Source organism: Heptranchias perlo, chromosome 26 (assembly GCF_035084215.1).
Source record: "Heptranchias perlo isolate sHepPer1 chromosome 26, sHepPer1.hap1, whole genome shotgun sequence".
Classification (NCBI taxonomy): domain Eukaryota; kingdom Metazoa; phylum Chordata; class Chondrichthyes; order Hexanchiformes; family Hexanchidae; genus Heptranchias; species Heptranchias perlo.
The window spans coordinates 39,470,828-39,497,224 of NC_090350.1; the positions used below are offsets into that span (position 1 = coordinate 39,470,828).

The 26,397-nt window shown below is 46.4% G+C and overlaps 1 protein-coding gene across 2 annotated transcripts in view; it reads left to right on the forward strand.

Moving 5' to 3' along the window:
* The window catches only part of LOC137342718 (transcription factor HIVEP3-like), a 382,091-nt gene that overhangs the window by 278,246 nt on the left and 77,448 nt on the right, over positions 1-26,397 (forward strand). For both annotated transcript variants that reach the window (XM_068006860.1, XM_068006859.1), the window contains exon 4: positions 25,951-25,997. The gene's annotated coding sequence lies outside the window, so the exon portion shown is untranslated. The remainder of the gene's footprint in view (positions 1-25,950; positions 25,998-26,397) is intronic.

The following is a 26,397-nucleotide window of genomic DNA, read 5'->3' on the forward strand; positions in this document are numbered from 1 at the left end:
CTTAGAAAATCATAATATGATTAGGCAGAGTCAGCACGGTTTATGAAAGGGAAATCATGGTTGACAAATCTATTAGAGTTTTGGTCAGGTCATGTGGTGTGAATGGCAGATGAACAAATCCCAAAGAAGAGTTTTTAAGGCGTGTTGACAACTGGGAAGCAATTTCTTGGTGTTCAGGAAGTATGAAGACTGCTTGAAAGCGACTCTGAAACATGGTGCAAAATAGACATCCATAAGTGGGGACAACTTGCTCAGAATAAGAAAGCACGGGCGAGAAACCATCCACGGAGGCACTTCCTACTATGAGGCTCGTCGTATCGCTGATGCTGAATGTAAACGGCAGCTGAGGAAGTCTCACCCAAACAGTCAAGATCCCCAACCCGGTTTATCCAGGATTCGCTGTCCAATCTGCAGTCACTCATTCCCAGCAAAAAAAAAAGGTCTCACCGGTCAGCAAAGAACTCACTGCACAAATTGAGCTGATATTCTTTCTTTGATATCGAAGGATGACTGACTATGTACACCGGCCCCACTATGCCGAGTCGCGGGGGGGGGGTGGAATATTGAGTCCACATATTTGTCATCTCCAGTTTTGATTACTCTAAAACTCTGCTAGCCAGCCTCCCAAAACCCCACCTCCCAGTCTCGTACAGCCCCAATTCTCTAACATCTCTGTCCTCATCTCCCCTTAAACACCGCCCCCCCAACACCTCTTCTCTTCCCCCACCCCCCGCCATCTCTTCTCTTCCCCCAACCCCCTTTCAAAAGCCTCCTCGAAGCCCACCTGTGATTGCACATTCAGTCTCCTTTCCAGGCCCCATCTCCTTTCTCACCCCTGTTGGTCGTTTTCTATTTTTTGTGATGATGTGGAGATGCCGGTGATGGACTGGGGTGGACAAATGTAAGGAATCTTACAACACCAGGTTATAGTCCAACTGTTTTATTTGAAAATCACAAGCTTTCGGAGGCTTTCTCCTTCGTCTGGTGAGTGTGGGAATCGGATTCCATGGAAGGTTGCCGCATTTATAGTCAGAGAACAATACCAGGTAATTACAGATAATCTTTCCAACTGCCCGTTGTCAAGGCAATCAAAGTGTTCAGACAGAGAGATGTTACCTACAGGACCACCGAATACACAAACGGCCAGAACAAAAGACAGACAGAGAGAGAGAGAGAAACATCCGAAAGAAAGAGAAAGACAGAGAATGACCCGTTGTATTAAAATCAGATAACTTTTTTTCGCTGGTGGGGTTACGTGTAGCGTGACATGAACCCAAGATCCCGGTTGAGGCCGTCCTCATGGGTGTGGAACTTGGCTATCAATTTCTGCTCGATGATTTTGCGTTGTCGTGCGACTCGAAGGCCGCCTTGGAGAACGCTTACCCGAAGATCGGTGGCTGAATGTCCTTGGATTATTTTTTGTGAAACATTTTGCAAAAAAGGCCCAGGTTAAAGGTGAAAGTTGTTGTTGTTAACAACTTCAATTTTCACAACCTCTGTTGTTAAAACTATATTGGCCTTTAACACTGTTTGCCCAGAGTTATATTTGCAGTGATTTGCTGCTTTGTGAACTGTGACCCCTGGAGTTAATGGATTGAACAGCAACCAAAATTGCCCCACCCAAAACTAAATTTATTTTTTTTGTCAACACAAAACATTTTTTGAACTTTCTGTGCTAGTTGCAGAACAAGATTTTTTTTTTTAAAAACAAACCATTCCAAAGTTGTGCAGCCTTTAAATAAGCAAAGAGCAAAGGCCGCAAGGATTCCCTCCCCGTGATGACTGGGTTGCAATAAAACAAAAAAAGATGACAACAGGAAATGTTGTAGTGAATGGAAAAAGTAGGCAGCACTGACTGCAGTACTTCCTCTTACATCACAGACCAAATAAGGTGCACTGAAGTAACTTTACTACCAAACCGTGTCAGTATCTTGTTGTCATGTTTCTACCTCATGGGCTGTGTATCGTGCAGAGCAGCACAGAGAGAATCGCGATAGCAGAGTGGGGGGGGTTCAGGATGATTCCTCCCAAAGGACAGTCACACCACAAACACACACAGGTACAGCAACTGGCTTTTTTTTTTGAATGACTTCACTTTAATGACCAGTGAATGGGTGGGTCAGACTGCAGAGCAGTTTTATCTGTTCCTTTTCTTTCTCTCTCTCTCTCTCTCTCTCTGTCTCTCTCATGTGTAAATGTCATTCTGTGAATGTGCCGTGTCAGTCAGTTAAATTCAATTGTAAACAATTTTACAACACCAAGTTATAGTCCAGCAATTTTATTTTAAATTCACAAGCTTTCGGAGATTTTCTCCTTCCTCAGGCAAATGTTTCAAGATCTCCTTGAAGCCTACGCATTTATACATATTGAACAATAATAAATGGTGTTTACAGACTACCAGTTAAATTCAAGATTAACGTGGAGCCTGCTTTAAACTACTGTGGAAGTGTGACGGTGTGTAAACATTAACACAACTGTTTCCGCATTGAGATCAGATCTCTGTTTCAGCCTGTTCCTGTAAGTAGTAAAACTGGTAGTTAATCTGCAATTTTCTCATTTGACTTGCAGGCAAAAACTGCCTGCCAGCTGAATAAGATCTCTAGTGTTTCCTCAATGTTAATTACTTAGGAACTGCAAGGCTTTTCTCTCTCTCTCTCAAGTGATTTTTCTTCCCTGCAAAACGTGAGGGGCTTTGAACACTATAAATGTCAGAGCAGTGTGGCTATTCTGTGCAATAAGTATGTTTGTCATCGCATATCTTAAAGCAACATTGTCTTTGATCAAGGAACATGACTTTTTAAATAATCAACAGAATACAAATATTAATGTATAGTTTTATCAGTTACATTCACTCGTGTACAGTTCAGCCCCATTATATTTTATTTATGTACTTAATATTGTAAGTGTTGTGGATTTTTTTTCAATGGTATCGTTGGTTTACGATGGGCTCTCATTGATTGCTGTCTGTTTCTGTAAGTGTCTCTTTTTTTTCTTTCAATCCCAATACTTTCTAAGTTTGATTTTTATTTAGTTATTTCTGCTCAGTGCTTCATTTTGTTCTATTTGTGGTTGAATTTTATTTTTAATGTCGTTTAAATTTCTTTTTATCACAAATCCTGAAGTCCCCCACCCGCCAGCCGGTGTGTGATTTTAAGTGAAAGTTCTGCTTTCCGGCACTGACTTTTCAAAGTGCCCTGGTGTTTTCCCACCAGCTGTTTTATTTCATGTTAAATTGACAAAACCCTTGTGTCTGATTCTCTAAACGAATCCACAGTGCCCCAATTATACAAACAAACTTCAATAGCAAGTGAGCCTTTCCAGGGGTTGGGGGGGTGGGGGGAGCAGGAAACTTTAATGCAAAAAATAAAACTGCTTTATTGATGAATTAACACTTCAGTTTGCACGGCATCATATCGGTTGTGTTCCAGTTCAAGAAATGCAAATGTTTATTTGCATAGAGTTGTGCAGGGACAGGGTGCATTTTGTTTCTGGGGTGGGAATCAGTTAATCACAGAGTGGTTTGTGTGTGTGTGTGTGTGTGTGTGTGTGTGTGTGTAAAATATATATGCATGTGTATATATTATATACGTGTGTGTGTGTATATACCATATAGATGTGTGTAGATATTATGTGTGTGTGTATGATGTGTGTGTATGTATATAATACAGGTGTATATAATATATATGTATGTGTATATAGCATGTATGTGTATATATAATGTGTGTAGATGTGTCTGTATATGTGTGTCCATGTATACGTGTGTGTGTGTGTGCTGTGTGTGTGTGTGCAGTATGTATGTGGATGTGCAGTATGTATGTGGATGTGCAGTATGTATGTGGATGTGCAGTATGTATGTGTGTGCAGTATGTATGTGGATGTGCAGTATGTATGTGTGTGCAGTATGTATATATAGGCAATGTTTCCCACTCACTGTTATTCCTGGCAGCAAATAGCATTTGTCTAATCTCTGCGGGAGCTGTAATTCTTGCAGTCCATCTAGGAAACAGGCTGTAAGTTCTTCTGCGGGTGCCTATTAAGCTGACCAGTGCAGTGTTGATTCTGTGGGGCTAATTTTAATCGCCAGGAAAGTTTCAGAGGACTTTTATTTTGGGCAGCCAGCCAAAGCACCAGAAAAATATTAAATTCAATAACCAGGAAACTGTGTCCCCAGCAGTGCCGATCTCTCACAGGGGAGGGTTTGCTGTTTCCTATCGCCTGTAATACTCTGAGCAAATTAGGGGAGGACCAGGGTGAAAGATTGGCAGCAGTTTCAAAAATGGAAATGAACTTAAGTGAAAACAACCAAGAATGTCATGTTTTAAGCGCACCTTAAGGGCAGTTTAAGTATGAGAAAGATAAGAGGTTGGCTTCGTGCCAGTCTGCAGGCTCGTTCACTCAGGTGATCAAACACTAGATCCTTCCATGTTGCAATTTGTGATGACATCATGAAGGGCTATTCCCCATTGTTAAGCTAGTAATGTCATAAAGGCTGCTGCTTTGGGTCTTCTGTTCCCGTTGCTTGCCCTGTCTCAGAGCTTGCCTGTCAAGTGGGGACCACTTGCTCAAGATAAGAAAGCATTGACAACAGGGAAACAAAAGGGGTCTAAAGACTGCTGAAAAGCAACTCCAGAACAGCTCAAATTAGATGTCATAAGTGGGAACAACTTGCTCAGGATAAGAAAACATGGGAGTCAAAACCATCCATGGGGGCACCTCCGACCGTGAGGCCCATCGCATCGCTGATGCCCAATGTAAATGGCAGCTGACGAAGTCTCATCCAAAGAATCAAGATCCCCAACCTGGTGTATCCGAGATTCACTCTTCAATCTGCGGTCGCTCATTCCCAGCAAAAATAGGTCCCACCGGCCAAGAACTCACTGCAAAAAAAAAGCTGATATTCCGGCTGTCTCCTTTGATGTCGAAGGATGAACGATGGGACTCCCTGATAAAAATTGACGACTTTTTTCTTACCTCCCCTTCTGAATCAGTCCAATTGCAGGCGAACATTGTCTTTTTTATATATATTTATTCTTGGGATCTGGCTGTCATTGGCAAGGCCACAGCAGTTTGCCTGTGCCTTGCCTGAGTGTCCATTCTTCATGAGTGAGCCTTGACATTTGAGTATCAACAGGTTATTCAACCATGAGAGCATCACAGATAGTCAAGATCCTGTCCTCACCCAGTGCCCACCCCGGCACACATTGGCACTGAGGCCAATTTTAATGTCCCTAGCGAACTGTACTGGGCGGTTCAGTACCACACCACCAGGCACATGCAAGCACTAAGCCTGTGTTTCTTAAAAGTGCTCAAGGGGCCTTCTCATTAACTCGACTCGCTTCCCCAGCGTGCAGCCAAGCTCTACAGGCAGGAGGTCGATCCCCGGGTCTGTCAGCTGATCTTAGCTGGGTTGGCGGTAGGTGCAGTACATTTGATCTCTGTGACGCTCCCCCTCCCGCCCGGCTTAGAGAGAGGAAATTCAGAATTCTGGGCTCCCACCCCCGATCGTCCTCCACTGACTCCTGCCAGAAGTCCACGTGCGGAGGTTGAATGAGGGCAGGCTTGGGCTGGGCTCTGATCAAATACCTTGCCGATGCTGTCGGGGCTTGTACATGAACAATGAGCACTTGGGCGAGGTAGAGGAAGGTGACTCGTGCCTACGGAGCAGTAACCTGAGCAAAGAGTCGGTGCTTTCAGAGGTGAGGGGAGAAAACCGTCAAGCAAAGAAGTGTGCAAAGACCGTTACTTACCCCCTCTCCCCCAATTATTTTTTTATTCGTTCATGGGATGTGGGCGTCGCTGGCAAGGCCGGCATTTATTGCCCATCCCTAATAATTTATAGGGTTGCCAACTCTGGTTGGACGTATCCCTGGCGGTTTCCTCACATGACCTCCTGCCTCAGACAACCCCGCCTCCACACTTCCACCATTGGCCACCTGACCCGTCCATCTGCACAGAGCCCCGCCTTCCCATGGCCAATTGGAAAGCGAATGAGCCCTTAATTACCCGATTGGATGATTCTTGACTGTCGATCAAACAGCCTTTTTTTCCCATCTCCAATATTTTTATAATTAATAAATGAAGGCGGTCAAAGAAAATGAAAAAAAATCAAACAAGATTTTTTTTTTAACGTCCCTATGACTTTTTCTCCCCGGGGTGTTGCTCGCAGCAGTGCCCTGGAGATTAATGTCGAATTCCTGGAGACTCCAGGACAATCCTGGAGGGTTGGCAACCCTTACCCACGTGCTTCTTTCTTTGCACCATGTTTAAAATGACCGTACGCTGCAACAATAACTTACGTTTATATCACGCCTGCAACACGGAAAATAAAAACGTACCAAGGCGCTTCACAGAAATGTAAGAACATAAGAAATAGGAGCAGGAGCAGGCCATTCGGCCCCTCGAGCCTGCGCCGCAATTCAACAAGATCATGGCTGATCTTCGACCTCAACGCCATTTTCCTGCACCATCCCCATATCCAGGCATATTGACACCATGCCAAAGAAGGAGATATTAGAAGGGGTAATCAAAAGATTGGTCAAAGAGGTGAGTTTTTAAGGAGGGTTTTAAAGGAGGAGAGAGAGGTAGAGAGGCTTAGGGAGGGAATTCCGGAGCATAGGGCCTAGACAGCTGAAGACACGGCCACCAATAGTGGGGCAAAGGGAAGGGGTTGATGCTTGAGGGACCGGAATCAGAGAGTTTGGCGGAGGTTTGTAGCGCTGGAGAAGATTACAGATAAAGAGGAAAACTCTGTCTCTGCTCACACATAGAATTTAGAATTTGCAGCAGAGAAACAGGCCATTCAGCCCAACCGTCTATGCCAGCAATGAAGAATGGCATTTACAGTAAGGCAGTGGAGGGCTGTGGGTGTCCATGGGACACTCCCTGCAGAAGCTGGAGCATGTGAGTCGGCTGACCCCCACCACAGGTACAGGTTATTCCGTGAACACTTGAACGTTTGCTTCTTCTCCCAAACCCGCGACCTCTACCACCTAGAAGGACAAGAGCAGCAGGCACATGGGAACAACACCACCTGCACGTTCCCCTCCAAGTCACACACCATCCCGACTTGGAAATATATCGCCGTTCCTTCATCGTCGCTGGGTCAAAATCCTGGAACTCCCTACCTAACAGCACTGTGGGAGAACCGTCACCACACGGACTGCAGCGGTTCAAGAAGGCGGCTCACCACCACCTTCTCAAGGGCAATTAGGGATGGGCAATAAATGCCGGCCTCGCCAGCGACGCCCACATCCCGAGGAATGAATAAAAAATAAAATCATGTTAGTGTTTCAAGGGGAAAATGCCCACTTTGAACAGCACCAGATCTGTTGCCAGAATTCCTTGTGGGAAATCTAGTCGTCGGCAGTGAGGGAGGTCAAGGAGCAACGGAGCGAAGAATTCACCACCGACATCAAAAAAAAATTACAGGCCTTGTAAATGAACATCGCACGGTGTTTGAATGACGAATGTTGTCAAGAGTCAAACTGAACGCAGTCTTCGGGTAAAGTGAGTTGTTGACTGGGTTCGATGGCACTGAGTGTACAGGGTTTGCTCCAGCCTCAGCCTTCGGTTTGTGGCATTATGACATCCTTGTGTGAGCGTGGGTCAACAGTTCAACTCTATAGACCTCACTACAGTCGGTAATTCTGCGTTGCGTGAAGAGACATGATTAGCACTGGAGCCGTGTTTGCAATGAGTGTCCTCCTTGTTACAGCAACACCATGAGCTTCCTCCCTCCTTCGAGGAAAGCTGTAGGATTATGGAAAGGTTTTTGTTGAAATATTTTTTTTAAAGCAACTAATGTTGTAACTTGCCTTGCCTATAATAACAGGGTGTTGCTCTATATAAGAGTTGTGACACCACTGTTTTTTTTTAATCCCCAGTACGCTTCTGAATTGCACTCTGTTCCACTCCTTGCTTGCTCTGCCCCTGTTTGCTTTCCGATTTGAGTAAGTGGGATGTTCCTGTCTGTGGAATCTCCGTGGATTACATCAGTACTGCTTCTTGGATCACCCTGGCAGAAAGCCCACTTGAGCAATGCGCAGAGGGATTCCTCCCGAGCCAGTTTTCTCACCCCTTGGATGTCACAGCCGTGATCATGAATGCCAGGGTTCAAATATCAGCTGAGACTGGGATTTGAGCTCGAGTTACACACTGCAAGTCTGAGCTCCGATAGACTGTAGACTTAGTAATGGCGACACTCAAGAAGCTCTTAGGATTTTTCCTCACTTCCGCCATGATGGTTTTACTGAATTTGTTCATCGTTTCTCAGCCCCATTTAGCTTTAGAGCTTCTCTGAAAGATTGCAGCTGACTTGCACTGCACCGGTGACCTTGTTTATGGCTCAGGGTTTCCATTTTCCGTGATGAAAGTCCTGGCTAGCTTCAAGATGGAAAAAGGGGGTGGAGATACCACTGTGGTACAGCAGGTTACATAGACCAGTCTTGTGTTCCCTCGAGTATAGAAGATTAAGGGGTGACCTAGTTGAGGTGTTTAAAATGATTAAAGGAGTTGAAACCTTAAAATTAGAGCTAGGCCGTTCAGGGGTGATGTCAGGAAGCACTTCTTTATACAAAGGGCATTGGAAATCTGGAACTCTCTCCCCCCAAAAAGCTGTTGAGGCTGGGGGTCAATTGAAATTTTCAAAACTGAGATTGATAGATTTTTGTTAGGCGAGGGTATTAAGGCATACAGAACCAAGGCAGATAAATGGAGGTAAGATACAGATCAGGCATCATCTAATTGAATGGTGGAACAGGCTTGAGGGGCTGAATGGCCTACTCGTGTTCCTAAGTTCCTAAGTTAGTGCTTTCGCACAGTGCTGCTGCGGAATAGTTCTCCACCCAGCTCGTTCCTGAGCTTGGCCGAGTGCAGCTTCCCACAGGCAAGAAAATCGGAGCATTAGACACTCTTGGACATTCTCACGTGTGATTACAAGGCGTTTAGCTCCGGAGTGACAATGGGAGAGGTTTCGAGGTGTCTCAGCTGCCCGCCCTGTAGCACGGTGAATACCTGCCGTTCAAGGTCACCAGGGAGCAGCACTCATTAGAATCAGCCAGATGGTCTCCTCACACTCTGTATATTTCTACGTTCCTATGTTGTCAGATCTTAACATGAGAAGGCAATGGACCTGAATTGACAAGGTCACCATTGGCTAATTCGGGAGAGTTGAAAACATTGGAATTGCGCATCAAGCCGATACAGCTTTCTGAGTGAGAAAGGTAGATTAACATTTCTGGTGGATCCCTTCAATAGATCCGGCCAGATCAAGATATCTTTCCCCTTCAGAAGCTAATCAGCTGGTTGTGTAGTTCCAGCATTTTCTGTTTGTATTTCTGACTAGCAGGAATTCATGGTCTGTGTTTTGTCAGTGACTGGTCAAGATTGTTCAATTCCTCGAGTGTTATCATGTCTTTCTATATACAAGCGTAGAAATTACTGTTAGCAATATTAGTCCAGCAACGCCTTGATTTTAAAATTCTCCTCCTTGTGTTGAAATCCCTCCATGGCCTTGTCCCTCCCTATCTCTGTAACCTCCTCCAGCCCGACAACCCTCCGAGATCTCTGCGCTCCTCCAATTCTAGCCTCTTGCGCGTCCCCCATTTCCATCGTTACATCATTGGCGGCCGTGCCTTCAGCTGCCTAGGCCCTAAGTTCTCAAATTCCCTCCCTAAACCTCTCTGCCTCTCTACCTCTCTCTCCTCCTTTAAGATGCTCCTTAAAACCTACCACTTTGACCAAGCTTTTGTTCACCTGTCCTAATATCTCCTTATGTGGCTCGGTGTCAAATTTTATTTGATAATCGCTCCTGTGAAGCGCCTTGGGACGTTTTACTACTTTAAAAGTGCTATATAAAGGCAAGTTCTTGTTGTAGTGGACAAACACTTTTAAATGAGTTAACATCTCCGCTGAAAGGACTGTCGCACTGATGCGTTAAGTCTTTATCGTGATATTATCAGCAGTAATTTGTAGCCTACAGCGTACAGTATCCCAGATTGAGCATTGCAAGCATAACCCTGCAGGCGTGTTGTTCACTGGTAAACTGCAGGTAGAAAAAAAAACACACAGCCTATTAGTGACTGAGACAAACACAATGTACCTCAATGGGAAAGAAATGACAGCTCAGTCTGATCTCCTCCAGGGGTAAGTTTCGATGGGCCGATTGACTTTTCGCTTCACTGACTTCACCTTGTGTGGCTAAGCTGCAGCAAAACTTGTTGTAACTTGTCCCGTTTGTTTTTTTTATTAAGTGTTTCTTCCCCTCATTCTACTCTGTCGCGCATCATGTTTATGGTGTGCGCTTGCACAGATTGTTCCTGCCAAACAACGGTAGGTGCAGTGAGGATGTCTGAAGTATTCATTTAAAGTCGTAAGTGGATTATAGGGCTGATTGTGCGAACGAGCACTCTCAGGGCAGCGCAGGCCAGAGGTCTCATGGCCGTGACTCTCTGTCCATTGAAATGAATGGATGGAAACAGAGTGCATGTGGGACTTAGCTGCCCAGCCTGCCCTCCCTGCGAGTGCCCCGATCCAATATCAGTCCTTGCGTGCAGTCCGACTTTCCTCACAAGCAAAATAAAATTCAGATCACCCGTGGTGACCGACAGTTATTCATGATTATTCCGTGTGTCAGCCGTGGCTCAGTTGGTAGCGCTCTCACTGCTGAGTCAGAAGGTCACTGGTTCGAGTCCCACTCCAGAGACTTGAGCACAAAATCCAGGGCACCACACTCCAGTTACAGCACTGAGGGAGTGCTGCACTGTCAGAAGTGCCTTCTTTCGGATGAGACGCGTCTCATCGGAAGGACGCAAAGATCCACCAAACGAGAGACTACGAGACAGATCAAGTAAGGAGCTTGCGTAACTCAATCTGATCAGACGCAGTCTCCCTCTGTCCGTGTTCCCTTCGGATACCTTCACCCAGAATCAAGGCTTGAGTTTCTCAGCAGCTCAGAAGGACTTGATTGTGTTATATAATTTTGTGAAATGATAATTGGATTGCACAGAGTCCCAGTGGGCTTCCTAAGTAGCTGCAGCAATATTCAGCTGGCCACTAGTCCCCCCGCTTGGACTGTCATTTACCATTATTTTTAGCGAGAATTGTAATTAATGCACTGTTTCTGTGCAGCATCATTTTGTGCCTGACTATCAAAGCCGATGGGGGTAAGTGCAATAGTAATCGCGCCAAACAAACACATTCACAGGCGACGGTGGCAATCTGCGTCTGTCACATGGACCCCGGGGCAACCAAATGCCATTAATCGAGATCATTTCAAACAAGAGCAACCTGCATTTATACAGCACCTTTAACGTAGGAAAATGCCCCCAAGCCGCTGCTCAGGAGCGAATATCAAACAAAATTTGACACCGAGTCACATAAGGAGATGATATTAGGACAGGTGACCAAAACCTCAGTCAAAGAGGCGGGTTTTAAGGCACGTCTTAAAGGAGGAGAGATTTAGGGAAGGAATTTCAGAGCTGGGGCCTGGGCAGCTGAAGGCACGGCCGCCAATGGTGGAGCGATGAAAATCGGGGATGCGCAAAAGGCCAGAATCGGAGGAGCGCAGAGATCTCGAAGGGTTGTAGGGCTGGAGGAGGTTACAGAGGTAGGGAGGGGGCGAGGCCATGGAGGGATTTGAAAACAAGGATGAGAATTTAAAACATTTCATAGACTCTTACAGCACAGAAGGAGGCCATTCGGCCCATCGTGCCTGTGCCGGCTCTTTGAAAGAGCTATCCAATTAGTCCCACACTCCCCTGCTCTTTCCCCGTAGCCCTGCAAGTATATAACCAACTCCCTTTTGAAAGTCACTATTGCACGTGCTTTCTCTGTTCTCTCCCGCCGCACTTTTTCCTGCTCCGTTTCTCCCCTGGCGAGCTTTGCAAGTGTTTGCCTGGAGCACGGCTGGATGACTGGAGGAGGGACCATCTGCGTTTCTACCTGCGGTGCCTGCGCTTTTCAAGGAGTGGAATTTTTTTATTCCACGAGCTCGAGAGGACCCGGCCGTTTGTGGTTCTGGTTTCACACTTTAATGATGGCTTCTATTTTGGCTGTCAAATTCTAGGTTTCGTTTTCGTAGAAATTTCAGTTGTTTTAGCTTCGAATTCAGACAGGAGCCACAATCAAAAGGCACGGGTGAAATATTCAGCCCCTACGAGGCTGCTGACACCAAACCATACGCAGAGCCTCGTACCGTATGCGTTCGGCTCTGGGCGCCGCACCTCAGGAAGGATATACAGGCCTCGGAGGGGGCGCAGCGCAGATTCACCAGAATGATACCGGGGCTAAAGGGGTTAACTTACGAGGACAGGTGTCATAGACTAGGCTTGTATTCCCTTGAGTATAGAAGATGAAGGGATAATCTGATTGAGGTGTTTAAGATGATTAAAGGAGTTGATAGGGTAGATAGAGGGAAACGAATTGCTCTGGATGGGAGAGTCCAGAGCAAGGGGGCATAACCTTAAAATTAGAGCTAGGCCGTGCAGGGGTGATGTCAGGAAGCACTTCTTCACACAAAGGGGGAGTGGAAATCTGGAACTCTCTCCCCCAAAAAGCTGTTGAGACTGGGGGTCAATTGAAAATTTCAAAACTGAGATTGATAGATTTTTGTTATGCAAGGGGATTAAGGGTTACGGAACCAAGGTGGGTAGATGGAGTCAAGATACAGATCAGCCGTGATTTAATTGAATGGCGGAACAGGCTCGAGGGGCTGAATGGCCTGCTCCTGTTCCTATCTTCCTATACCACTGCAGACTTCTCAGCATGCAACCCTAAATCATAGGTACTGGATGGATGTAGATTCAATCCCTTACCTGTGCTGAGTTAACGGATCGCAGTTGGGACACTTTAGGCTGCTATAATTAACCTCAGCAACCCCTCGGTGCGGGTGTGGGGGGCGTGGGGGGCAGCCAGGTCAGACCACTGTACACCGTCCCCTGCTGGAAGAGGTTGTATGCGCTGGACATTGGGCTAAGATTGGGTTTGAGCATGATGACCCATGCTGCCCTAGTGCCGCTGCTCGCTCGTTGGAGGTCCAGTGGAAAACGGCACTTGCTTTCTGTGCCTCCGGCCTCTGTTGTTGAGTCTGAACAAGACCCGGCTCTTGTCAGAGGCACGCTGTTCACTTGCTTTGTATTGTAATAGAGCGTGTCAGCCGTGGCTCAGTGGGTAGCCCTCTCGCCTTTGACTCAGAAGGTTGTGGGTTCACGTCCCACTCCAGACACTTGAGCACACAATCCAGGCTGACACTCCCAGTGCACTACTGAGGGAGTGCTGCACTGTCAGAGGTGCCGTCTTTTGGATGAGTCATTAAACCGAGGCCCCCGTCTGCCCCATCAGGTGGACGTAAAAGATCCCATGGCACTATTTTGAAGAAGAGCAGGGGAGTTCTTCACGGTATCCTGGCCAATATCTACCGCTCAACTTATCACTGAAACAGATTATCAGATCATTATCACATTACTGTTTGCGGGACCTTGCTGTGCGCAAATTGGCTGCCGTGTTCCTTAGGTTACAACAGTGGCTCCACAACACAAAAAAGTACTTAATTGGCTGTGAAGCGCTTTAGGATGTCCTGAGGTCATGAAAGGCGTGATATACATCCAAGTTCTTTCTTGATATCCCTTTGGTAGTAAGAGCCAACGTTCCTTCGACTGACTATTGTGAAATTGCCATTTGTTATTCCTGGCCAACACCATTATAGTTCTGAGTAATTCAATAGGATTATTATCTAAAGTCTATAAACCTAGCAGTGATTTTTTAAAAATGAGTTTATGATGCCTGCAGAACTTAAGAGATCTAATAATCATTAAGGGCATGGCCTTTTTATCGTGATGAACCATCTTGCTATAGAGGGTTCCAGAAAATCCTCGTTTCATTATTCTCCAACCTCAGCACGAAGAGGCCACAGGAGATCTCGTAACGATGGGACCCACAAACAATATGGCAACTTTGGCAGAGGCTGCAGTTTGGTTGCCCTGAAGTACAATGACCAGATAGAGTTATTCTACTAGCAAGAATTTCATCTGTAGTTTCTTCACCTCTCCCAACACCTCGATAACCTGTCTTTTTCTTTTATTTTCAGTTTCGTTTTTTTCAAATTCATTCTCAGGATGTGGGCGTCACTGGCAAGGCCGGCATTTATAGCCCGTCCCTAGTTTGATGCTCGGCCACTTCAGAGGGCAATTAAGAGTCAACCCCGTTGGTGTGGGGGACTGGAGTCACATGTGGGCCCAGACCGGGTAAGGGCGACAGGTTTCCTTCCCTAAAGGGCATTCGTGAACCAGTTGGGGATTTTTTTTACGACAATCCGATAGTTTCACGGTCACTTTTACTGACACCAGCTTTTTATTTCCAGCTTTTTAAAACCGAATTCAAATTCTCAAACTGCCTTGGTGGGATTTGAACTCACGTTCTCTGGATCAATAGTCCAATAACATAACCACTACACGGCAATGTACCCGACAATGTTCTGGATGTAGACTCCTTGACGAAGGGTCAGAACCTGAAACGTCAATCTGTCTTCTCTCTTTCCACGTACTGATGGATCTGCTGCATGTTACCAACATGTTCAATCTTTCATTTCAGACTTCCAGTGTTTGCGGGTTTTAATAAAAAATCTGACTCGCTAAAGCAGCCAGCTGTGTGTGAAACCATACTGTGAGCAGTGTATGGTCTCCATATTACACAAAGAATATAGAAGCACTGGAGAAGGTGCAAAAAAAGATTCACAAGGATGATACCAGAACTGAGAGGTTATGCCTATCAGGAAAGACTGAACAGGCTGGGGCTCAGAGAACACTGAGAAGTGACCCGATGGAGGTCTTTAAAGGGGTTCGATAAGGTAACCGCAGAGAAGATATTTCCACTTGTTGGGGAGTCCAAAACTAAGGGCCATAAATATAAAATATTCGCTAATAAATCCAATAGGGAATTCAGGAGAAACTTCTTTACCCAGAGAGTGGTTAGAATGTGGAACTCGCTACCACATGGAGTAGTTGAGGTGACTAACATAGATGCATTTAAGGGGAAGCTAGATAAACATATGAGGGAGATAGGAATAGAAGGTTATGCTGATAGAGTGAGATGCAGTAAATAGAGTGGGAGGAGGCCCATGTGGAGCATAAACACCGGCATAGACATGTTCCGAGATCTCTGCGCTCCAATTCTGGCCTATTGCGCCACTCCACCATTGGTGGCCTACCTTCAGCTGCCTGGGCCCTAAGCTCTGGAATATCCTCCCTAAACCTCTCTACCTCTCTCTCCTCCTTTAAGACGCTCCTTAAAACCTACCTCTTTGACCAAGCTTTTAGTCACCTGTCCTAATTATCTCCTTCTGTGGCTGGGTGTCAATTTTGTTTGATAACGCTCCTGTGAAGAGCCTTGAGATGTTAAAGGTGCTATATAAATGCAAGTTGTAGTTGGGCCGAATGGCCTGTTTCTGTGCTGTAAAATTCTATGTAATTCTATGAAATATGGACTCTCAACAAAAAAAGCAGCTGGTGTCAGAGCTGCCTCTCTCTCGCCCTGCCTCGCTCTCTCTCGCCCTGCCTCTCGCTCTCTCTCACCCTGCCTCTCGCTCTCTCTCGCCCTGCCTCTCGCTCTCTCTCGCCCTGCCTCTCGCTCTCTCTCGCCCTGCCTCTCGCTCTCTCTCGCCCTGCCTCTCGCTCTCTCTCGCCCTGCCTCTCGCTCTCTCTCGCCCTGCCTCTCGCTCTCTCTCGCCCTGCCTCTCGCTCTCTCTCGCCCTGCCTCTCGCTCTCTCTCGCCCTGCCTCTCGCCCTGCCTCTCGCTCTCTCTCGCTCTCTCTCGCCCTGCCTCTCGCTCTCTCTCGCCCTGCCTCTCGCTCTCTCTCGCCCTGCCTCTCGCTCTCTCTCGCCCTGCCTCTCGCTCTCTCTCGCCCTGCCTCTCGCCCTGCCTCTCGCTCTCTCTCGCTCTCTCTCGCCCTGCCTCTCGCTCTCTCTCGCCCTGCCTCTCGCTCTCTCTCGCCCTGCCTCTCGCTCTCTCTCGCCCTGCCTCTCGCTCTCTCTCGCCCTGCCTCTCGCTCTCTCTCGCCCTGCCTCTCGCTCTCTCTCGCCCTGCCTCTCGCCCTGCCTCTCGCTCTCTCTCGCCCTGCCTCTCGCCCTGCCTCTCGCTCTCTCTCGCCCTGCCTCTCGCTCTCTCTCGCCCTGCCTCTCGCTCTCTCTCGCTCTCTCTCGCTCTCTCTCGCCCTGCCTCTCGCTCTCTCTCGCCCTGCCTCTCGCTCTCTCTCGCCCTGCCTCTCGCTCTCTCTCGCCCTGCCTCTCGCTCTCTCTCGCCCTGCCTCTCGCTCTCTCTCGCCCTGCCTCTCGCTCTCCACCACTCAGTGACACAGCCACCTCTTCCTTTCTCACACTGTGAGGTCAGACGGTGCGCTATGAGCTGTCTGGGAAACGGGGTCAGAGTGCGAGTGGGCAGGAAGGACACAGTTCGAATTCCCATAGTCTGCTCACGTTAATGTTGGTAATGTGACGACATGTCTTCACCTCTGTGTTTCTGAAAGAAAATAATTGCATTTGCAGTTAGGGGAACGATGATTCAGTCATGACATATTTTATACAGAGGCCTACAGAGATGTGCACTTGTATAATGAGCTGGGCTATTGACATCATTCTGAGCTGCAACAAACCATAGGCAGGACACTGTGGGTTTTCACAAGAATGTGGTGACTTAAGGGGCAGAGATAAGGAGGCAGTTATTATGAGTGTTTTTGGAGGAGTTGTCATCTCTAACCCTTCACCTTCCCCCCCCCCTCCAATTGGATGACTTTCAGGCTGGGGGAGTGGGAATTTCCCCCTTCTTCCCGAGTAATGGAACTGGTGAGCTGTCAGGAAGGAGGGTCCAGAGGACTTGGCGTTCTGCCAGCTCAAGGTATAAATTGGGCCAGAATTTGCTGGAGTGGGGCATCTCACGCCCGTGCCCCCTGAGTTGGATTTTTTTTTTTATCCTCTCCCTTCGGTTCGAAAAAGATGCCGAAAATTGCACTAAGTGTGAACTGATAACGGCGAGGGCAACAGGGCATCTCGGACCTCAGTGAATGACGGGACCAACAGCCTGTCTCCTTAACCAATGAGATTTAGGATTGAGAGAGAAACAGAGGAACGACGGAGAAGGAGGGTGAATTAGAGTCAAATCAGGTACAGAAAGAGAAATAAAGAGAGAGAGATAGAAAGATTGGATTAAGAGACTGAACCACGGCTGTCAATAACTGAAAGAACATGAAAATAAATATTTTCTTTTAATGCCCCTATGATTTTATTCCTGGGTTATACTAGTGTCTGGGAGATTAATCTTCGATCCCTGGAGACTCCAGGACATTCCTGGAGGTTTGCCAATTTGTGCACAGCAAGATCCCACAAACAGCAGTGTGATAATGACCAGACAACCTGTTTTTAGTGATGTTGGTTGAGCGATAAATATTGACCCAGGAAACGGGGAAGAACTCTCCCTGCAAGAGGCTGTGCCTTCAGGACCAGCCTGGGGGATGTCGAAAGCACACAGCGGCAGAATCTTAATAGTCAGCGCATAATTCATTGCCGCCAATGTTTCAGCGAGCATTGCGTTGCGCTGTGGAGAGTTTGAATCTTGTCAGGGGAGGACACAGTGCCTCTGGGAATCACTGCTCTGTCATCTGGTGTAGTTTTCCAGTTATCTTCTGCAATTGATTAACTTTTACGACGCTCACTTCTGCAGCCCTGAGCCGGTTATTTGGCACCGAAACGGGGTGCACCCTTGAGAGTGGTAGTGATGTGACAGAGGAAAGGCAGGCCGTGAAACTGGCGGAATTAACCCTTTGGAGGGACATGGTTGCGGTTTTGAAATACGCTTCACCATGAGGATAAACTCCCTTTCCACCTGAGACCTCCAGCTTCTTTAAAACCCTTACCCTTGGTGGCAGCTTATCGCTAACTTACCTCATCTCTTTTTTACCCTTAGGGGTGACTTGCATTGTGACCCTTGACCTAGGTTTCTCAATTGAAAGCTAACCCTGTTTCTGTCCACAGGCTTTCAATCCAACAGACATGTAAAATACACGTATTTACAATTGCTAAATGTATAGAAGCACGTGTGTGGGAAAAAATAAAATGAGCACACTGGCGCCATCTGGTGATGGGTCTGTGAGAAGCGACTTTGCTTCCCTGCATTATGCTGCATCACTGATGTAATGGTCCAGAAACTCCTGGGATTATAATGACGCATTAACGGCGCTCACCATTATTAATTCGCAAAGAAATCCAGCATTTTGCGGAGCGAAACAGATCTGCCACGAGTTCCGATTCTCCGCAAATTGCTGGACGATTTGCGCCCTTAGCCGCGCCAAAGCCGATAAAAGAAAGAAAGAGCTTACATTTATATAGCGCCTTTCACGACCTCAAGACATCCCAAAGAGCTTTACAGCCAATGAAGTACTTTAGAAGTGTACTCACTGTGTAGGCAATGTAGGAAACGCGGCAGCCAATTTGCGCACAGCAAGGTCCCACAAACAGCAATGTGATAATGGCCAGATAATCTGTTTTAGTGATGTTGGTTGAGGGATAAATATGGGCCAAGATAGGAAAGTCCCTTCTCGCCATGAGGCTCCTCACTGAGGCTAATGGCAATCATGAAATTGCAGGATTTACGACGTTATTACGAATTATTCCCCCCATTTCGGGCTGGTCATTAATGTTGTAGAGGATCCTAGTAATGATGTGATTTATGGTCCTGACCTGACACTCAATTTTGGAAGCCCAGAAAGGGAGCAATGAAGCTGTAGAGTCTCATTCCAGTAGGGAGTGAATTGTTCCTACTTGTTTTTTATTCTTTTTATCTGCCTTGGTGGTATTTTTGTGTCAGTTTTGCCATCCACAGTCCTGTTAATGTCGAACGGCAATAATTTTCAGAACGCAGAGATGTTTCGACACACAGAAGGGTGTTACTCATTCAAATGCAAATTAGATAGAGCTTCTTTCAGTAAATAACATTTTGGGGATGCGGCATATGAGTAATTTGAGACATGACGTGTTAAGTGTAAAATGCATGAGAGGAAAAAGGGTGACTTTGGACCAATGGTTCCCAAAGCTCTCCACTACTGGGGTTTTCCTGATGTCATTTCTGGGTCTGTTGTAGACTAATTGATAGACATTGGTAGCCACGATTAGTCAACAACTCCATTATCATCGTATCATGCAAATACCAGGATGGTAGAAGGAGAACTAGATGGACCTTGGTCTTTCTTGGTCCAGCAATTCCTAAGTTGCTATGAAAGCAGTGCAATGGCGTACCCACTAGGTGTTCCACTGTTCCCAATCATGATGGACGGGATGGCTGGTTCTACACTTCATGGTTCAACTAATTTGTGCATTTCGCAGACCTACCCGGCCATTCACTCATTAACTTCTCAAGGACCAATACAGCAATTCCCAAACACAACTGGGTGACAATGTCCTCTTCTTCTGCTCGTTCTTTTAATTTTGTTTTCTTACTTTTCCTTGCTGCCTCCTTTTTTGTCTCTCGCCCTTAATGCATTTTCTTTCTTTCCCTTTCTTTAGTCCTCTTTCTGTTTCCATGTATCTAATTTTACTCCAATTCACCCCATTTCCTTCTCCGTCGTTCACTCTGTTTCTTTCTCAATCCTTTCCTTTCACTGGGCAAGGTGATCGATCATTGGGCATGAGGTTCACGAGGTCCCAGATGTGACGTTGACGTCGTTGCACTGTTCTTGTATTGACGTTCCAGCAGTTTGCGGCACAAATGGAGCGCGATGTCCACGCTGAGCGTAAAAGCCCAATTAACGTCAGTTTGCCGCCAAATCCGCCATTGCATCAGTTTCTGGCCCACTGTTCTATTTGAAGTAGCTCCTCATTCTGATACATAGTACAATCCCCTTTATTTCACGTGTGGGAACACCCAAGTCTGAAACACATTTGCCACTCCACAATCCGTACGTATTCCTCGCTATATATTCCCTGTCAAGCTAGCTTCAGTTTGTTGTCTCTCCCTGGGAGATGGTTTGAGCGTGGGCGGCCCATTTTTAGCCAAAGTTAACTCCGTCGCAGTAGAAGTCCCTACCTAGTGGCAGCGTCCTCCGATTGTACGCTCCAGCTGTGCAGGGTGGGCACAGGTACGGCAACTAGTGACGTCACAGTGACAGCATGTGGCGAGTCTCGGCCGACTTGGACCACCATAAATCACCGCGCAGCCTACAGCACTTGGAAGGTGTAACAGTCTGAATATATTATAAGTAATTCCTTAAACGGAGGGAGAGCGTGTTTGCAGTGATAAGGAAGTGATAAATTGCCTCTTTACATCAGTACAAGTTGAGTGCAGTTCTTCCATGAGTTTCAGTACTGGCCGGGTATATGACAGGTTTCGCTGATGGGGAGTAACCAGATCTGTGCTGCAGCTTATGATTACTGTGCCTTGCTGGCAGCCTCTAGCAACACTGTGCATTAGACAGTAGAACTGTAGAAGGTTCCGGACCAACTGGCCACTCCGTGAAGGTGAGTCGCAGCAAGGTGGGAAGGAGGACAGGAAGGTGTATATAAAAAAAAAAGCTGGGAGGCATCAGGAAAAAGGCAAGGATGCTGCAAATCTACAGCGAAAACAGAAAATGCTGGGAAAACACAGCAGGTCCATCTGGAACGTTAACCTGTCTGAACTCATTTCGGATGCTGCGTATTTCAAGCGTTTTCTGTTTTTTGGCTCTGCTGACATTTAGGCTTAGTTAGACTTACCGGAACCAGTGGTCGCTGCCAAGTATTTAGGAATATTACTTAGCAGGACTTACTGCAAAAATCACGACAGTTTACAGGGGAGTCTCTCGGCTGTTCAGCCCGGTAGAATTGACTCACCACAGTCCAAGGGACTTCATCACCATCTGTCACTTATAGGGATAGCCCCGATATCGGTATGAATTCCAAAACCAATTAGCTGTAGAGATAGTTGATCTGACTGTTGCAGTACAGAATTGAAGAGGCATTATCACCTGTTGAATTGTGCAGTCAAGGATTCTATGGGTGTTCAGACTGCATTGTGTAAAATCACTAGGTAGGTCACTTGTCAGCTGTGGCTCAGTAGATAACACTCTTTTTGATATATATTAATGACCTGGACTTGGGTATACAGGGGCATTATTTCAAAGTTTGCAGATGACACGAAACTCGGAAATGTAGTAAATAATGTGGAGGACAGCAACAGACTTCAGGAGGATATAGACAGACTGGTGAAATGGGCAGACACATGGCAGATGAAATTTAACGCAGAGAAGTGTGAAGTGATGTATTTTGGCAGGAAGAATGAGGATAGGCAATATAATCCAAATGGTACAATTTTAAAGGGGGTACAGGAACAGAGAAACCTGGGGGTGTACACAAGTCTTTGAAGGTGGCAGGACAAGTTGAAAAAGCTGTTAAAAAGACATACGGGATCCTTGCCTTTATAAATAGAAGCATTGAGTACAAAAGCAAGGAAGTTATGCTAAACCTCTGGTTCGGCCTCAGCTGGAGTATTGTGTCCAATTCTGGGCACCACACTTTAGGAAGGATGTCAAGGCCTTATAGAGGGTGCAGAGGAGATTTACTAAAATGGTACCAGGGATGAGGGACTTCAGTTATGTGGAGAGACTGGAGAAGCCGGGGTTGTTCTCCTTAGAGCAGAGAAGGTTGAGGGGAGATTTAAGAGAAGTGTTCAAAATAACAATGGGTTTTGTTCGAGTAAATGGGGAGAAACTGCTTCCAGTGGCAGAAGGGTCGGTAACCAGAGGACACAGATTTAAGACAATTGGTAAAAGAACCAGGGTCAGGACAAGGAGAATTTTTTTACGCAGCGAATTATTACGATCTGGAATGCACTGCCTGAAAGGGAGGCGGAATTGGATTCAATCATAACTTTCTAAAGGAAGTTGAAGATATACTTGAAAAGGAAAAATTTGCAGGGCTATGGGGAAAGAGCACGGGTGAGCAGCACTAATTGGATGGCTTTTTCAAAGAGCCGGCACAGGCACGATGGGCCGAATGGCCTCCTTCTGTGCTGCATGATTCTATGATTCTACAAGTTTTGCAACACAACAGAATTAATTTTATTGAGGGGGGAGAAAAATCACTCAAACTATTTTGGTTCACAGCTCTAGTCTGTTAGTCATTGTCCACTTGTTGGTGAGTTAGCTGCGTTCCTGGAATAGGCCATGTTGCAAAATCCACCTTGATTGCCGTTGCAAAAAAGGAAGGTTCTGTATCAGTCTGCTCCATCATAAACTTTATGTAGATTGTACGATCTACACCCCTGTGATGGAGTCACAACTCACTGAATGATGCAATTGTGACGTTGCAGGTGTCAGCTGTGGCTCAGTGGGTAGCACTCTCATCTCTGGAGTCAGAAGGTCGTGGGTTCAAGTCCCACTCCAGGGACTTGAGCACAAAATCTAGGGAGCGCTGCACAGTCGGAGGTGCCGTCTTTCGGATGAGACATTAAACCGAGGCCCGTCTGCCCTCTCAGTTGGATGTAAAAGATCCCGCTATTCGACGAGGAGCAGGGGAGTTCTCCCCGGTGCCCTGGCCAATATTTATCCCTCAACCGACATCACTAAGACAGATTATCTGGTCATTATCACCTTGCTGTGCGCAAATTAGCTTCCTACATTGCAACAGTGACTACACTTCAAAAACACTTAATTGGCTGTAAACTGCTTTGGGACGTCCTGAGGTCGTGAAAGGCGCTAGATAAATGCAAGCCTTTCTTTTCTTTTCCTGGCTGCGCATTTCACAGTTTCACATAAAAAGGGGAGCTACAACAAATCACTTTGCCCACCCGTGATCGCCAACCTGAAGCTCTGAGCGTCCCCGTTTGACATTCATTTCGAAGGGTGATAGAACGCCAACCATTGTCTGCTGGAGTTGCTTGTCTGCCTCAGTGAGTCGGGGGAAGGAAATTCCCAGACTCTTTCCCAAAATTGGCTGTGTGAGGGGTTTTTTTAAAAAAATCTCGCTCTGTTTTTATTTTGCTTCCTCCGGGCATGCGGCGTCACTGGCGGCTTGGGGAAAGTGGTGCTCGAACTAATGGCTAGAGTGAGCTCGGAGTAACTTGGTGGCTCCTTTCCTTTTGCATTTCTGTAGTCAGTGTCAGATTTTGAAGGAAATGCTTGAGGCAAAGTGTAGCTTGCCAAATCGTTCACTGTAATCGCACGGGGGGCACTCCCATTTGGTGCATATGTGGAGGGAAAGTTTAGTTTGATGTCAAAACATTTTATGGTCAAGATTAGTGATTGTGGGAGTGCAGGAATGTGTTCACAAAAGTCGAGGATTGGTTGAGAACTGCTCAGCTGGTACAACAGAGGCAGGTGTAGGTGCAGCAAGGAACAATGAGATGAGACACAAGGAGGAAGAACCTAGACAGTTGATCATGAGACCACAATCCAATAAAAGCTCCTCTGAGAGTGCTCTCCTGGCCGGCCTCCCATCTTCCACCCTTCATAAACATGAGCTCATCCAAAGCTCTGCCAAGTTCCGTTCTCCCAACACCCCTGTGCTCGCTGACCTACATTGGCTCCCGGTCCAGCAATGCCTCATTTTTAAAATTCTCATCCTTGTGTTCAAATCCCTCCATGGCCTCATCCTTCCCCAACTCTGTAACCTCCTCCAGCCTATAACCCTCCGAGCTCTCTGCCTTCCTCCAATTCTGGCCTTTTGCGTGTCCCTGATTTCCTTCGCTCCACCAATGGCGGCCGTGCCTTCAGCTGCCTGGGCCCTAAGCTCTGGAATTCCCTCCCTAAACCTCTCCGCCTCTCTCTCCTCCTTTAAGACGCTCCTTAAAACCTACCTCTTTGACCAAGTTTTTGGTCACCTGTCCTAATGTCCGCTTATGTGGTTCGGTTGTTAAACTTTGTCTGAAAGCTGTACTGTGCAGCGCCTTGGAACGTTTTATTATGTTAAAGGCGCTGTATAAACGCGAATTCCTTTTGCTGGACATTGCTGGGTATGTAAATACAATGCCCAGAGGCAGTGCTGCAATGTAACTCAGGTGGTAAACATACCTCCTGAGGTGGCTTTGTTCATCCCGCTGAAGACAGATGGTCACCAGAGGCCAAAGTTGCCCTGTGCCCGCTCGCAGTGAGCAGGCCTCAGCCTCAGCCTGCCTGTGCAGGTTGACAAGGCAGTTTTACCACCGCTGGCCTGCACAGGCCTCTCCCAGACGAGCCACGGCCCCAGTGGTAAAGTCACAGCACAATTTTTTGAGTGACTGAATGTGCACAAGTCCCGATACTGCCGTCAGCCTTCAAATCCGCCGTACAGTATGACTGGGCGAGTTCGGCACAAAGGATCACATTGGGGCACAAAAGATCACATTGGGGAACAAAGGCCACTAGATCACTGGGGAACAAAGGCAACTGGATCACAGTGAGGAACAAAAGATCACATTGGGGAACAAAGGCCACTGGATCACAGTGAGGAACAAAAGATCACATTGGGGAACAAAGGCCACTGGATCACATTGGGGAACAAAGGCCACTGGATCACATTGGGGAACAAAGGCCACTGGATCACATTGGGGAACAAAGGCCACTGGGTCACATTGGGGAACAAAGGCCACTGGATCACATTGGGGAACAAAGGCCACTAGATCACACTGGGGAACAAAAGATCACATTGGGTGCACGGATCGAAGATGTTTTGAAGGCCCTTCAGATTATAGTCCATGATGTCTGAGTGCACACCTGAAATGAGTCTAAAAGCCTCGGTATCTACTAGTTAGCAGATGCCGGTGAATGACTATATTATCAGGGCATTAATGGATGCTTTGTGCTGTTGAGTTCTCACACCTCAGGCTCCACCTGCCGAGAGCGACAGCTCCCATTTCTGAAACGGGTACAAAGTCAAGATCTTGAAAAGACCTACGGAGAAAGAAAAATGCTGTAAAATTAGCAGAGGTGATCTCCACACCTCCCCCTTTTGCCAAGAACGAACAGCGTATGAAAGTGTGGTTTCTCAATCACTTGGAGAATATCAGCCTGATCTTAACTTTGTACAGACGTTAGTCACTTCAACACAGGCTGCACGTAACTCTACTGTGCAGATGTTGTGCATTTTGAAACCTTTAGCGCATAACCCTGCTTTCTGGCTCACAGATTTGAACCTATAGTGTTGTAAATTGAAAGTGTTCCAGTTGTTTTCATTGGCCCTTCGCAAGCCTACAGCTGTTTGTATTGGACACATTTGCTGTCAGACTGGGTGACTGCTGAAATAACTATTGTGGTAAAGCAACAGGAAATATTTGCATTGCTGTATTTTGGTAGCAGTTAATTTTCTCTTTTTTTTTCCCAATTACCATGGGGTTTCTTTTTAAAAACTGTTTTTCAACTGATGGATGATCAGAAAGTGAGGGGGACCAGGATCCAAGAGTATACACAGTAGGGTCGCCAACCCTCCAGGATTGACCTGGTGTCTCCAGGAATTAAAGACTAATCTCCAGGACACTGTTAAGAGCAAAACCCTGGAGAAAAATCATAGGGACGTTAAAAAAAATTGTGATTTTTTTTTTCATTTTCTTTGAACACTTATTCGTTATATAAAAAAAATATTGGAGACGGGTTAACAAGGCTGTTTGACTGACAGTCAAGAATCATCCAGTCGGATAACTAAGAACCTGTTTGCTTGCCAATTGGCTGTGGGAAGACGGGGTGTTGCGAGGACAGATGTGCCAGGCGACCAATAGCGGGAGTGTGGAGGTGGGGTGGTTGGAGGCAGCAGATCATGTGATGAAATCTCCAGGAATATGTCCAGTTGGAGGTGGCAACCCAAGTACACAGAGCTGCATTAAATATTAAGAAAAGGGAGGATATAAACTCGAGGTGATTTCAATGGTAAATAAATGTACTGATGCATTTCAACAGTACCAGTACATGGATTGTCGAAAGCCTCTCCCATGTTCCTTTTATCAAGTCTTGTGTTTTCCTTTTTGCAGATATAACTAAACAGGAGTTTGTGAAGAACCAAATTCGGGAACAACAGGTACAGGAGCAGTTTTGATCAGACATATTGAAATAGTACATAATTGCAATTGTCCTTCAATTATTTTCCAACTTTTTTTGCTGTTGGGTGTGTCATTATTAGTGGTAAATAAAGCTCGCGCTGTCTCTCTCTCTCTCTCTCTCTCTATTCCCCTCCTGATACTAGGCTAAGTTCAATTCAAACTGCCCTGACCCTGAAATCTCCAAAGCAGCTTAAATCTCCTGCACTTGCAGTTCTGGTTGTCAACCCTCCCAGGATTGTCCTGGAGTCTCCAGGAATTGAAGATTAATCTCTCGGACACTGCTGCGAGCAACAGTTGGGAGAAAAAAATCAGAGGGGCATTTTTAAAAAAAATCATTTTCTTTCAGTGCATTTGTTTATTATAGTTATTACTTGGGAA